General features: G+C 39.5%; 1 non-coding gene across 1 annotated transcript; it reads right to left on the bottom strand.

The window, feature by feature from the left end:
* Positions 1–4,020: 4,020 nt before the first annotated feature.
* Positions 4,021–4,183, bottom strand: LOC127207823 (U1 spliceosomal RNA). The gene has a single exon (XR_007833022.1). It is a non-coding gene; the product is annotated as a U1 spliceosomal RNA (small nuclear RNA).
* Positions 4,184–15,690: the final 11,507 nt, after the last annotated feature.

Raw genomic sequence — 15,690 nt, 5'->3', positions numbered from 1 at the left:
GTAACTCTTTATCCTGAGGTAATGTCTATCTTCTATGTTGAGGTGTATTTTCTGTATTCAGCCAAAAGATGGCTTCTTTTTTCACATAAATTCTGTTAATCTATGTCTTTTTATTGGGGAATCGAGGCCATGGATATTGAGATATATCAATGACTAAAGATTGTTATTTCCTGTTATTTTGTTGGTGGTGATCATGGTGTGTGTGTGTGTGTGTGTGTGTGTGTGTGTGTGTGTGTGTGTGTGTGTGTATTTGTATCTTCTCTTCTGCTTTGGCTTATATGAAATTATTTTCTGTGTCTTCATGGGCATAGTTAACCTCCATGGTTTGGATGTTTTCTTCTAGTACCTCTGTAGTGCTGGATTTGTAGATATTGTGTACATTTCATTTTATCATGGAATATTTTATTTTCTCCATCTATGGTAAGTGAATGTTTTGCTGGGTATAGTAATCTGGGCTGTCATCTATGGTCTCTTAGTGACTGTAACACATCTGTATATGTCCTTGTGACTTTTAGAGTCTCAGTTGAGAAGTTGGGTATAATTCTAATGGGTCTGTCTTTGTGTGTTACTTAGTTTTTTTTTGTTTTTTGTTTTTACTTTGCAGCCTTTCATATTCTTTCTTTGCTCTGCAGGTTTGGTGTCTTTATTATTACATGGAGAGGGGGCTTTCTTTTCTTGTCAAAGCTATTTGGTGCTCTCCCTGTTTCCTGTACCTTTACAGGCTTTTATTTAGGTCAGAAAAAATTTCTTTTACAATTCTGTTGAAATTCTTTCTGGGTGTTTGAGCTAGTATTCTTCTTCTTCCTCTATTCCTATTATCCTTAGGTTTGGTCTTTTCATAGTATCCCAGATTTCCTGGATGCAATGTGTCAGGATTTTCTATACTTAATATTTTCTTTGACAGATGTACCCATTTCTTCTATTATATCACCAATGCCTGAGATTCTCTCTGCAATCCTTGGTATTCTCTTTGCAAAGTTAGCCCCTATAGTTTTTGTCTGCATTCTTACATTTTTCATTACCAGAATGCCCCCAGTTTGTGATTTCTTTATTGCTTCTATTTCTAGTTCAATATCTTGAGCAGTTTTATGTGTTTCCTTATATTCTTTGCTTATGTTTAGCCTTGTTTAATGGGCTTATTTATTTCCCTCAACTGTTTGTTTTTGTTTTCCTGACTTTCTTGGAGGGATTCATTCATTTCCTCCAATTACATTGTTTGTGTTTTCCTGGGTTTCATTGTAGGATTTATTTATTTCCTCTTTAAGGATCTTTATTATCTTCATAAAGTTGGTTTAAAGTCATTTACTCGTGCTTCAGTTATATTAGAATATTTGAGGCCTTGTGTGGTGGGATAGCTCAGCGCTAGTGGAGACATATTTTACCCCCGCTGTTATCGTGTTTCTACACTGTCATCTAGGCATCTGGGTTTGGGATAGGCATGGGTCTAGCTGCTGATTTCTGGGTTTGGTGGGTGGTGGTTTGTCGTTTTTTTTTTCTTCCTCTGGATTTTCAGTGATTTTGTTGAATATGTATTGCCTGTTTTATTGGCCTGCTTGGCTAGTGTCTTCGTGGGAAATGCTGGTGTTGGAGGCTGGGGGAAGGGGATGCTAGGGGGAAACTGCCTACTGCAGTCTTGGGTCTAGGGAACAAAGAGAGTGGAGAATGTAAACCTATCTGTCATCTAGCAAGGATGGCCTATATTTGAGGAAGATTATATCTACTTAACTTAGGGGTGGGGACATAGCAGTTAGCTGGTACCAGAAGGTGTGGGGAGAGAGGCCGGAAGGAAATGGTCTATGAGACCCAAAGGAGGTGTGGACAGGGTGGAAGGGCTGTGGCTGATCAGGTTAATTTAATAAAAAATAAAACAAATCTGTGGATTATGCTTTTTGTTCATATCATGCATATAATTAATATATTATTTGTGTATTTAGTAAGTTAGCTAAGAGCTATCTAAATACTTTGGTAGTTCAAATATGGACTGTTACTTTATAATACCTTTTACAGACGGTTTATTTCTTTGTTTGTTTGTTTACTTTCTGAGATAATATAACTGATTCTAATTTTGGTTTACTTGGGTTGGATACTAAAAAATAATTAGTCTCTGTCTGACATTAACTAGCAATCAATTCTGTTATAGCATATGCCACTTTGAAAATTTAGAGCACTTTCAGATTTTTGTACGTTTTGCTCATCATTTCAGCTACATACTACCACATGCCACTCCCACAATGTGCAACCTGCCTATCACCAAATAACTTTCTAATTTCAAGTACTACACCAAAAAATGTCTCTCCCTAATTAAGTCTTAGACTCTGTTGCAGTGTGTGCCCTTAATATTCCTTACCCATTCTTAACTAATCCGTGAGAAGAAGAGGAATTTCCAAAATGATTTCTTGGTCTGGACATTATACTAATATTTTGTGCCCGTTTTGACTCTTTGTTTTCTTCCTTCAACATAGCAAATAATCTCTTTCCACTATCTCTTGGCCATTGTGTCTTTAGAGGGGCATTCTTAAAAATTCTTGTCTTTGAAAAGTATTTGTCTTTTTCTTATGTACTATTTCCTTGTCTGTTTCTTACTTTTAGTAGTTTGAGTTTCTGGGTAGCATATATGTATACACACACACACACACACACACACACACACACACACACACACACACACACACACTGGCAATGGTGGTGTCCCTAACTCTCTCAGATTCATTCATAGATGACTGACAGACAACCAGCTTTTGATGGCTCTGTTATCTTTTCCCAGAATATTTCTCCACATGTTATTGTCTCCAGCTTGAGTCCTCCTACTTTCAGATTCTCTGCCTTTTTCTGCATTCATGCTGTATCTGTTGATGGACTCTCAGGAGGACATTCAGCTGGTGACTTCTCTGTTTCTCACTTCTGTCATTTTTTTATATTTTCTTCTTACAGTTTTTGTCTCTCCATTGAAAGTATTTTGTTTTGCATGCTGTCAAACTCATGCTGTCAGGATGTCCTCTAGGGTTGCAGGAACAGATTTTTCCCCACCACCAATTTAAAGAATAAAAAGGAAGGAAAATAAGTTCTCAGTGCTCAGTATTGTTTGAAATAGCACTTTATTAATTCCTTGAGAATTCTATACAATGTATTCTGATATATTCACCCTTTTTCTGCCAACTCACTATCGATTCAGCCCCTACCTTCCTATCCATGCTCTTAGTATTTTGTATAAAAGAACAAAACAAACAAATCAGAATATCCAACTGCTCCTAACTAAATATTTTTAGGTGTGGGGTAATCACCTAGGGCATTATGGGCCTATCCTGAGTCCCAGCCCCCCAAAAAAAGTAATTCAGGACCAGGAGACAGGGAGAGACTGATGCAGACACAAATACATAGAGGACGACAGAAGGCGACAGACACAGACTTGCAGAGAAAAGAAGAAAGTGGGAACGGGGTACAGAGGTTGTACAAGGGTCTACTCTGAGGTTCAGGGTAGTTTGCATCTTTGAAAGTGACATGATATTTTCTCCATCAATGGTTATTGATAGTTTTGCTGGGTATAGGTAAGGAGAGTAGGGGAAAAGCGGGAGGGAGGGAGGATACAAGGGATGGGCTAACAATTTAGATGAAATATGAATAAATTAATAAAATATTATAAAAAAGAAAGAAAGTGGCATGATATCCTTTGTAACTGTTGAGTTTTCCTAGACTCAAGAGACTGATAATCCAGACAAGGCAGGAAAGATGATTGATTCCTGACACAGGAGCCCTCCTGTGGAAGATTTGAAACCTCCTCAGAACAGTTCATTGCAGGAGATGAATCCATTGATTATTTACCTTAGGAAGGAAAAGAAACCAGTAATAACCATACAAAAATGGGTAACTCCATGAAACTAGAATGGTAGAGTTAAGTTGATTTCATTGCAAATAAAAGTGAGTTTAGATTTATTACTGATTTGATTACCAAAGGTCTTAGTATTATCTAGAAATATATTTGTGTATGGTGAAGGCTAAAACTCCAGTTTTTTTTTTTTAAACCAGGGGAAGGCTGTAAGGCAGTAGCCCACTACCACAATTATGCAGTTGAGTTTCTGGCATTTGGGGAAACCATAAGGGTCAGCGCATCCAGAGTGCAATAGATAAACCTTGCCCTGGAAACCTCACCTTTGTGATCACGGCATCTACCCTGCCAGCTATGTATCCCAGCTTTTATTTGAATAACTGTTTGCTCTACCCAAATTTCTGTCATTATTTTGACCCAATCGTCAAGGTCTCAAAATGATCTTTTCTTTTTAATTCAATAACAGGACACATGCCAATTTAGGAAGAAGGTGGTGACATTCTTTCTTGTTTTCATGAATTCTCAATGCTAGACAAAACATGTAAGAAGACAAAGAGAGCCAACTAACAAGGGCCCATAGCGGTTTGTAGAGACTGAAGCACCAACCAAGGACTGGACCTAGGCTCCCCACACAGATGGACAGTTCGGGGGAGCTTCATGTGGGTCCCATAGCAAAGGGAGCAGGAGATTGTCTCTGATAAGGACTCTGTTGTGTGCTCTTTGATTATTTTCCTTTGGCAGGGCTGTCTCTCCAGGCCACAGGGGAAGAGGACATGCACAGTCCTAATGAGACTTGATGTGCTGGGGTGGGTTGGTAGAGGGTGCCACTTTTTACAGGAGTAGGGGTGGGGGCATAAGGGGAAGAAAGAGGGAGGGTGGGGCTGGGAGGCGAGGAGGAAGGAGTTATATTCTGGATGTAAAATGAATAAAGACTTTTTTTTTAAAAAAGGAAAGGATTGTGCTTTTTTGGTTCTTGAGTGTTGAATTTTCAGTGTGTTTTGTTTTGTTTTGTTTCTACTGTATGACAAGTTCTGAAACCAGTATTTATTTATTGCCGTCACTTCTCACAGTTTGATGCTCTTTTTTTTTTTTTTTTTTTTGTCTTTGGCATGTTTCTTTCCCATTTTAAAATGATTTTTATAGGTACACAAAGAAGGTAATTCTGTGTCCTCAGCTCACAGGTGAAAGTGTTTCTTCCTTTGGGATTTTAGGGAGAAGTCCCGCCAACTGTTTCCTCTCCCATTTCTGTGCCGTGAGAGAGTCACGCACAGCTTTCCACCTCTGTTTTCCTTGAGCACGGAGTGAAGTTCGTGGGTGGAGAGGCTTGCAGGAAGGTCCACATTGGAAGCTCTTTTGTCTGTTATGCTTATTATCCACCAAGTCTCCCTCACTATACTAGAATTCTCCTTCCTGATATCTGCTTGAATTTTTCTTAACAAACCAGAGCTCTCTGCTTGTTTTGATTATGTAAGATTATGACCCTACTGGCAAATATCAATAAATTCTTATTTTCTGTTTTCCTTGATCTTTGGTTACTGTGGAAGCACACAAAGGCTGATCCTTCCAGCACATTACTACATATTTTTTGTTCTTGTTTTGGATTTGGGGGTATGGATTCTTCCTATAGGCCAGGCTAGGCTGAATTCCCTATCTAGTTCAGGTTCGTTTCAAAGTATCAATATTCTTCCCTCTGTATCTTGAATACAGGAATCATAAATGGGCACTACTATGCCCAGCTCCCTGAATATTTTTAAGGAGAAAGAATGTTCAGATTCTTCAGATGTTAAGTGCATTGAATAATTGGGTTTTGATGTTCAAATTTGATAACTATAGAAAACTACTTATATTTTCAAAGTTGTATTTATTATATTACTTAGTATTTGGAATAATTCATTTAGGTATGTTAGAGATATCATTTACTCTTCAGAGAGCAGAAAAAGTGACAACAAGGAAATGCTCACACTAACAAATCATGCATTAACACAGCTGGGACTCAGTATTTCAGAATATCTTCTTCTTTTTATTCACATTCTTTTGACTATAACCACAATGGTTTAATTTTTCATTTTTTCATGTTGGAAGCCATGCTTCGTTTTTAGGCATGAAGACTGGTAATATAGTAGTGTGTGTGTATGTATGTGTTTGTATGATGTGTATTAGTGTGTGTTTGTAGTGTGTATTTGTGTGTGTGTGTGTGTGATTGTAAACTGAAACCAAGGCTCTGTCTGTATTTACTAGGCAAACCATTTACCATCAAGTTATATTCACTGCACTTGGATACTTACCATTTTGAACAAATGTCAGTATAAAATAGGTTAAATTTTAACCAGAAGAATCCTCTTTTTTTGTAAGCTTTATGTTGACACTCTAAATAAATAAATAATAATGGCATTTAGTGCAAAATGTGTATGGTAGATAGCAAGTTTGATTTAACATCTCTTTTTCATGTAAAAATTTAGTTGTAAAAAGATATAAAAACCTTAAAGCATTGGGTAATAAAATATTACTTAGGTCTGCAAGTCATACTGGGATTTTGGTTTTATAATTAAACCTTTTCTACTTCATTTTCTTTGTACAGTAATCTTACATCATAAGTATACTTCACAATAATAAAATATGTATTATATAAGTTGTGCTTTTAAAATGTGAGTGAAGCTAACCATCATATTGCACACCTTTATTCCAGCACTCAGGATGCAAAGGCCAGTGGATCTGTGAGTCTTGAGTTTTTAAGGTCCATATAGTGAGCTCCAGTACAACCAGAGCTACGCAGTGAGACCCTATCATAAAAAAGGCAGAGCAGTGAACCAAATAAAACCCCACCACCAACATCTGTGTGCGATAGATGACCTGAATTTTCTTTGGCCTTGATAAAGAAATATTGGTGTCCCGAAGTTTCTAATTTTTCCACTAAATGTTTGAAGAAAAAAATCTTTAAACACTTTATTCTTTGCATTATGAAGTTACTTTTGTAGGGTTTTTGTGCTTAAATTTCTCATATTGCTGGTTCCCTTTGAGATCTGACCAACATGTTAAAAGACCTAGACAGATTCACAGGAAAGCTGCGGGTATTTTTCTTAAAGTCTTTGTATGGCTTGTAAATGCCTTAGGCGACAGTTTTTTTCTTCCTCACCTTGTCATAAGGCCAGGTTATGAACAGAAAAGAGCAAATATTCCTTACAAGGTTAGTTCATGTGTAGTTCAAGCAGTGTGTTTCTATCAGCTCCTTGTTAGGGAGGGTGTGCTCTTTTTCCACTAAGTAACAATTAAAAAAATCAAGACCATTTATACTGTCTCGAGTTTTACAGACTTCAGAACATTATAAAACATTGAGATACTGTTGCACTCTGGAGCAAAGTGTATTCCTAATGACCTGGGATTTGATAGTTTTGTGAAGTTTATCATGGTCTGAGCAGCAGTGTACCAATTCAAACGGAAAAGAATGTGCTAAAATTGGCATTGTGATATTCTCTTCGAAGCCATTACTTTCTAAAAAAATGTTTACCATTTATTATCTTCGAAAATGCATGCTATATTTTATCCATCTTGGTTATCTATACCCTCTCCTCACTTCAGTGTACCTATAGCAATGAGTATATTACTAATAATTCTGATATTTTATTTAATCTGAAATATAGAACTTCTGCATGGATATTTGTATGAGAAACCTTCTATAAGATCTAATGCACAACCATCTATGACTATTCATTGACGTGTAAGTTGTGTGAATTAAAAATGAACACCAAAAAACCTCTGGAACATTCATCCCTTTGGGGGATTGTCAGCTTAACACAAACTAGAGTAAACAGGTAATAAATCTTCAGTGAGAAATTTCTATGGGCAATTCTATAGAGCACTTAGTTGATTATTAATAGATGTGGGGACACCAAGGCCATTGTAGATGGTTGGACAAATGTCCTTGGTATAGAAGAATAGAGCTTAGTAAGCCATGGGGAATGAACAGTAAGGAGTTTTTCTAATGATTTCTGCCCCCGTGCCTGCTTGCATTCTTGCCCGGACTTCCTGCAATTGGGGTGTGCAAGCCAAAGAAAACCTTCGTACCCAGGTTCGTTTTGATCAACGATTTAGTCCAACAACCAAAACTAAACAAGAAGAATGCCTTTTTCTCACATGAAGAATCAAATGCTGCAGTGAAGTCTGAAAATTAGTTTAGCTCAACTATTCATATGTTGCTTTTATTCCCAACTGTACTTTCATGAACACATGTCCCAGGGGAAGAAAGTGAGAGCACAGCTTGGCACCATAGTTCTAACATTTCCTGAGGAAAAAGTTATGCCCAAGAAAAGAACTAATGTCCCTACCTCAGAGTCAGTGACATCATCAATATGATAGATTGTGAATTTTCTCCCACCATTTTCCACAGTTTACCAATTTCTGTAAAGATTTATACTAGACTACCTGTGTAGGTGTCTTACAGTATAGTTAAGAAGTCAAAATACATTGTGAAAACAAACATCCAAAAGCATGAAAATAACAACTTCACTTTACCTAGGCCTTATTCACATAAAGTACTCCATCTGGATGCCAGGACAGAAACCCTTCATCCATAATTTTATTTACAGATAAGGTAAAACAATAATGAATTGAGTAGTCAGGTAAGCTAGCTACTTGGGTTTACTGTTCCCAGAAGTAATGGCTTGTAAGCAATGAAAATATCTGTGATCTACTAGTATTTGGACTTCACTAGGGGGCCCATGTACTTTCATGTGTGGCACTGCCCCAGATGGCCCATGGGAACACGGTGCTTCAAGTGTCCAACCACTTTCTCACCTCATGGCTGGTACCATGGAAAAGTACACATGGTAGATACGGGTCTTTGTGCACAGATTCTGAACATGTCCTCTTCTTGCAGTCCTAACTGACTGCAGAGTGTCAAGAGACCTTATAAGAGTGGCAGAGTTGTGGCTGGGGACAATGATGAGCAAGAGTGAAGAAGGCTTCATGAGGTCCTTTTTATTAATTGTTAATCTTAGTCCCTGAGCTACTGGTGTTCTGTTCAGGAAGTTGTCTCCTGTGCCAATGAGTTCAAGACTATTCCCCATTTTTCTTCTATTAGACTTTGTGTATTTGGTTTTATGCTGAAGTCTTTTATCTACTTGGACTTGAGTTTTATGTGAAGTGATAAATACAGATCTATTTGCATTCTTCTACACCATACCACAAGGACACTTGCCTAGCTATGTTCATAGAAACTTTATTCTAGAAACCATTTAGACATCCCTCAACAGTAGGATGGATAAAGAAAATGAGGTACAGTTAAACAATGTAATGCTACTCAGCTATTAAAAAGAAGAACATCTTGAAATTTGCAGGAAAATGGATGGATCTAGAAAATATCATTCAGAGTGAGATGATCTAACCCCCCAAAACATGCATGGTATGAACTCACCTAGAAGTGGATATTAGCAAAAAGTACAGAATAAATATCTCACAACCCACCACTGAACACAGCTAAGTTATAAAAAGGTTCCAATGGAAGATTACTGAACCTCACTAGGAAGGGGAAATAAAATAGGCATTGGAGGTGAAGGGAAGGACTAGGTAGGAGAGGGGATGGGAAAGAGAGCACGGTTGGGCATTAAGAGTAGGGAGATCAGGGAAGAGAGGGCCAGTGAGAACATGGAAAGCAGGTAGATGGCATCTCTGAGGTTTCCCAGTGACCTGAGAAAGGGGAGGTGCCAGGAAGTCTATCAGGGTCACCCTACCTGAAACTCCTAGCTTCAAAGTATATGGAGCCTGAAGTGGCCACCTCCTGTAGGCAGGTAGACTTCTAATGGAGGGATAAGGACACCAACCCACCCACAAAACCATTGACCCAAAATCTGTTCTGCTTACAAGATGTACAAGGACAAAGATGGAGCAAAGATTGAGGCAATGGCCAACCAAAGCTTGACTCTACTTGAGACCCATCCTATGGATCTCAATTTCTGAAACTATTAATGTTACTCTGCTATGCTAGTAGACAGAAGCCTAGCATAACTGTCCTATGAGAGGCTTCACCCAGCAGCTGGTGGAAATAGATGCAGAAACCCACAGCCAAAGAGTAGACAGAGCTTGGGGAGTCCTAAGGAAGAGTTGGAGGAAGCCAGAGAGGTCAAGGACTCCCCAGGAAGGCATACAGAGTCAACTAACCGGGGTCCGAGGGGGCTCATGGAGACTGAACCATTGACCAAAGAGCATGCATGGACTAATTCTAGATACCGCTGACCCCCTGCACATATGTAGCTAATGTCCATCTTAGGCTTCATGTGGATCCCCTAACAAGTGGAGTGAGGGCCTTCTCTGACTCTCAGGCTTGCCTTTGGATTGGATTTTTTTCATCTGGCCTCAGTGAGAGAGGATGTGCCTAGTTCTGGAGTGACTTATTGCGCCAGGGTGAGTTGGTGCCCATGAGGCACCTTCCCCTTCTATGAGGGGGAGAAGGGAGAATGGGAGAGGAGTTTGCACCCTGCACCTTGACTAGGAGGAGAGGATTGAGGTAGCAATCTGGATGTAAAGTGAATAAATAAATACAGTTATTTTAAAAAGGGGTAGAGAGGGTAAGAAGGAATGGAGGCAATTCTTGCCCAAGGAGTAATTATGAGGTTCTGGGATAATGCAGTAGTTTTAGATGACCATAGCTGTGGGCTCAGCATTCACATGTAAAGCTCCTATAATTAGTTGAAACAGCACACACAAGTGCAGGTAACTGAGGAAACAGGAATGCCAGCCTGTCTTAATATCTGTGCTCTAGTAGTGACACTGTAACCTAGTTACATAAGATAGTTATATAATATAGGAGATAGAGGAACTTATAAGTATGCATGGGATTTCCCTAGACTGTTTTGAATGTCCAAATATGAATGAACTAGTCTTTCAAATGTATTTCACTTTTTGAAAAAAAAGGAAAAGAAAAGAACTTGCCAAGGATTGTGTGTAGATCCCAATCCATGGCCACTTTTACCTACCTGTGATATTTGGTGCAGGGCTGCTGGCTCCACTAACACTTCCATAGTCGACAGTGAATTCTTTAACAGCATGACATGACTTTGAAGATGGACCTAGGGCATAATTGTAGACACACAAATCATCAAACTCAAGCATATAGAGGGAGGGGAGAATGAGGTTTCTCCTGAGACTGTGGCTTTCTAGCCACAAAAAGGACCACAGAACAAAATACATAATGATATCACTGATGTTTTCAAGGCCCATGTGCTGTTCCTAAACAGTGGGCTCACAAGGTCATATTTACCTTATGATCTGGAAGAATAGATTTTAAGTGTAAAATCTTTTGATTTGGTCTTAGAGGGTTTCATTGTAACAGAACATTTGACTGTGTACACAAATATAATTACTCTGTAACTCACATATAACAAGCAAGAAGGTCACTCTTATAATGAAGGGTAGTTATAAAGAAGAGACCCATATTTTCAAAGAGTCCATTCTGATCCACGATCGTAACTTGTTATGATATTATGAATATGCCATACAATTAAGGAAAGCGCTAATTTGAAGGAAACCAAAAACTGCATCTTCAAAACCTTGAACAAATGCTACACACTGGGCAGACCCTACTGCCTATTCCTGCTTGCTTTGCTGACTGAATCCAGGAGGTAAGTCGGGTCTGCCACCATGTGTCAGGATCTGTAGGCTTCCCAGAAGCTTAGCATTTAAAAGGTTTCACTTCAGAGCTCCAGGGGAGGGGTTAAATCTCTGTTTGTTTGTAGTCTTTAGCTCTAATTACATAATTACATTGGAAAGAGGACTTACTTCTGAGGAAAAGCAACAAAGCAAACAGGTAACATTGTAGCAGGTCAGCCCGGCTATTATCTCGGTAACCCTCCAGTGTGTGCCTCTGTGTGTGTGTGTGTGTGTGTGTGTGTGTGTGTGTGTGTGTGTGTGTGTGTGTGTGTGTGTGTGTGTGTGTGTGTGTGTGTGTGGCACGTGTGCACCAGTGCATGGTATGATCAGATAAAGGCAGCCAGAGCAGCACACTAGGCTATCGTTTTACCTTTAGTGCACTGTGGAACTCTGATTATCTCATTGAAATTGGGAGGTAAACAGGATGTTGTAGAAACGGAGGGCCTTCATGGCAGGTAATAGAGCAGAGCTAATTAGCCTCAAGTACCTGTAATCCTAGTAGATGCACTTGGAGATAAAAGCCAGGGAGAGTCCCTCAGGTATAGCTAATAGGTCCCCAGTCAGGTTGGCTGGGGGTCAGGTGTAGTGTGTCAGCTGTGCTGACTGCTCCATATTGATCAGGAAAGCTGCACTTTGTGCTGCAAATTGGATTCAAATTGCTTACAAGAGAGAGGCACTGGGCCCTACCTGCTTTATATTTCAAAGTAGTTTTCTTCCATTCTAACTGTGTGGCCAATTGTTTGTAGTTTTCAAACATTTAAATCTTTCCTATGACATTCTTTCAAGCCATATTTAAATGCAATGGACAAGTACATAGTATACTAATTTCATGCTTTAGAGAAAGTATATTTAAGTATTAGGGGATGCTAGCTAGGTGATAATTTTGAGAACCTATTTTTAAAGCTATATCTTGGCTTATTAACTAATTATAATAAGTGATATCATTGGAAGTGCTGGATTTTCTTCCGGGGTAAACAGACACAATGTCAGCCATAAAACTGGGGTCAGGGAGTAAAGGAGGCAAGGCTCCTGAAGGTAACAGTCAGTGTGAGCCCATCTAAAAGAGCAGATAGACAACTTCTCTTGACTCTCTTTGTTGACATGATTTTTAATAGATTAAAGTGAGCCCTGATGGGATTATGCCTACTAGGGAAACTAGAACCACTGTGATCTGTTTCCCACAGGGAGTACACAGGAAAAAAACAGTCAGTTTTCTGTTTTTTTAATCAACATAATATACTTTTTGATTATTTGGGATTTTCATACAAGGCACCCTGATTACACTTAATTTCTTATTCCTCCCAGAACCACTCTTCCACTCTACCCATGCCACGAAAGAAAGAAAGAAAGAAAGAAAGAAAGAAAGAAAGAAAGGGGACACTGAGTCCAGTTTGTGTTGCACATGTACTCACTGCAACATGATCAAACTCCCAGTGGCTAGGCCTTACAGATAACTGAGTCCTTTCTCACTTTCACCCTGTTCAGAAGCCATCAGCTTTGAAGAGCGGCATCTTTTATCAAAAAATTTAAGAACTCTCTTCAATGGCTTCCTATCTGGGCTGTTCTCTCTCTCTCTCTCTCTCTCTCTCTCTCTCTCTCTCTCTGTGTGTGTGTGTGTGTGTGTGTGTGTGTGTGTGTGTGTGTATGTGTCTCCTTCCTTCCCTCCCTGTCCTCTCTCTGTCGTGTGTGTGTGTGTCTCCTTCCTTCCCTCCGGGTCCTCTCTCTGTCTGTCGTGTGTGTGTGTGTGTGTGTGTGTGTGTGTGTACGTGTGTGTAGGGATGGAGATGGCGATCCCAGAAGTCTTCAATGTCGCTCTCATTATTAATTATGAGTCTGCAGTTATTGAGAGAAGTTTTCTTGTCCAGAACAGCCAGCAATGGTGTCGATTGTGGACATACACATGGTCTCTGGTAGCAGTCGGGACCATGGACTGTAGCACGGCCCCTGACTGCAGCCTGGGCCGTGGAGGTTTTTCAAGGAGGCTTAGAACAGGAGATGAATTTTGTTTCTCAGCACCAGTAGCACACTGGGGGCGGGGGAGGGGGACAGAGCATGTGTGTACCCGAGATTCTGGTTACTGGGACACTCCCACTCTTCATGGGAGAAGTCCAAAGCCACATCCATGAATGCCAACAGACACTGGGGTGCATACACAGGAGAAGCATCCCCTTTTCCTGTTGGTCTTATCTGTGTTTCTGTCTCAGGAACAAAGACAGGAACTCTTTTTGACATCACACATTAAGGTGTCAAAGATACAGAACTGGATCCTGTGCTTCTGTCTTTTTTTTTTTTTTTTTTTTTTACCATCCAGGACTCTTGATTCGGATTCAGAGGTGAGCAGGACTTGCAGAGCAATGTGGGACCCTCCAAATGCAGACTGATGTACTTCTCCAGCAGGAGATCTTGTTACAAAGCCCTGTGAGTAGTGTTTAGGTGTTCCCACTCCTACAAGAAGGTCACAGTCACAGCACTGAACATCAATAAACCCTCTTTGATTGCAGGGCCGTTGGACTGAGATGCTGCCACTGTGTTGCTGACTGGTGATTTTCCCAGGCTGCCCTGCATGGTCGCTACAGCTTAGGCAATCTCATCACCCAGATACCCAGCTGGGGTCTTCCACCTCCAGTTCCAGGTGATCACATAGTCAATTTTCAATGGCTTTCCCTTCCAGTTTTGTATTTTAAAACTGACGGCATTCTCAGGAAGCCTTTTCTCAAAATTTTATTAGATCACTTGATAACCATTTTGATGAATGAGTGTTTTCTTTTCCACTGGAAGACATTTGACCAACTTACCAACATATTTATAGCCTAGCAGAAGAAACTGAAGTTAATGCAAAGCATTTCATGAAAGTTTTATTTTAAGTAGGCACTTGAGCAATTTGGTCAAGACTATTTACTTTTTGCCATGATCTGTTTATGTAGAGGACAAGTAGAGTGCTAAATAGAAATAAAAATGATCCTTTGAAGCATAAGACCGACCTGATTCTTTTTTTAAGAAATATGCAGAGCTTGAGAGTAGCTGTAGTGGTTAAGACCATTGGCTGCACTTCTAGAGGACCCAGAGTCATTTCCCAGAAAAACATAATAGATCACAACCATCTCTAACTCCAATTCCAGGGGATCTGATGCCCTCTTCTGGTGACCACAAGCACTGCACACATACGGTGCACAGACAAACACGCAGACAAAAGGCTCACACATATAAAATAAAATTTGAAAAATGAAAGGCACAAAATGGAGCAAACTTGAATACAACTAGTGAAATCTGTAGGTGAGAGCAAATGCTTTCCAAGAAACATATAAAACTTACAAGTTACAAGAACATATGCTGAACTATTCATTTAGAGGGATGAATATCTGCTTAGCCACTATTTACTTTTGACTTCGGCAACTCAGAGTTAAGAACTAATAATTAATGTGAGAGTTTTGTTAGTATTTTTATGTTACACAAAAGTACATCTGCTTTCCAATTCACTTTCAGGATTTAGAAGACGAATTTGAAATAGAACACATAGAAACGCTTGATAACAGAGTTTCTCACATATTTAGATTTGATGTCACGATGCTGCATTTTCCCTATCGAAGACATACCATTAAACCAACAGCATTTCTAAGCTGAGACTTTGAAAGGTCTTAGCTTTATACTATAATACATCTACAATCAGAAAATATGGAACCAGGCTTGTTGGACGAGGTTGTAAGATAGAAATGAGACAGCTGCTTTTTTTTCCTCACTCATTTCACTTCATTACTGGCTAACTTAGTGGAAAATGTAAATTTTCCAGATATTTTTAGGTGAAAGGTATCTCAGCCAACTTTGATGTGTACTTTACTCGAGGCCTAATTTAACTCCTGTGCAGTATTGATCATCATAGACCACCAGGGACACTTACAATCTTCCTCTGCCAAAGGTAGACAATGGTAGAAAAGTAAAGTGTAATAAATGCTCCTGTCCAGTCCCATGTCGATATCCAGCTGCTGCTGGTTGTGGTGTGTGTGTGTGTGTGTGTGTGTGTGTGTGTGTGTGTGTGTGTGTGTGTCATTTTGAGTGCATCAGTATTTCACGTTTATTGTAGTGTGATGAAACACCTTTCAAAATGGCCAGAGGGACACTCAGCAGTAAGCATTTAGGCAGTACAAATTGGAGTGAACAGGAGGACAGTTAGCAGGGAATATTTCTGAGGTCAAAGTAGTTTAGCTAGGAGCTGAGTCAGCTAAATGCAG

This window comes from Acomys russatus, chromosome 24 (assembly GCF_903995435.1).
Source record: "Acomys russatus chromosome 24, mAcoRus1.1, whole genome shotgun sequence".
NCBI lineage: Eukaryota > Metazoa > Chordata > Mammalia > Rodentia > Muridae > Acomys > Acomys russatus.
This window is presented reverse-complemented; position numbering and strand designations above follow the sequence as displayed.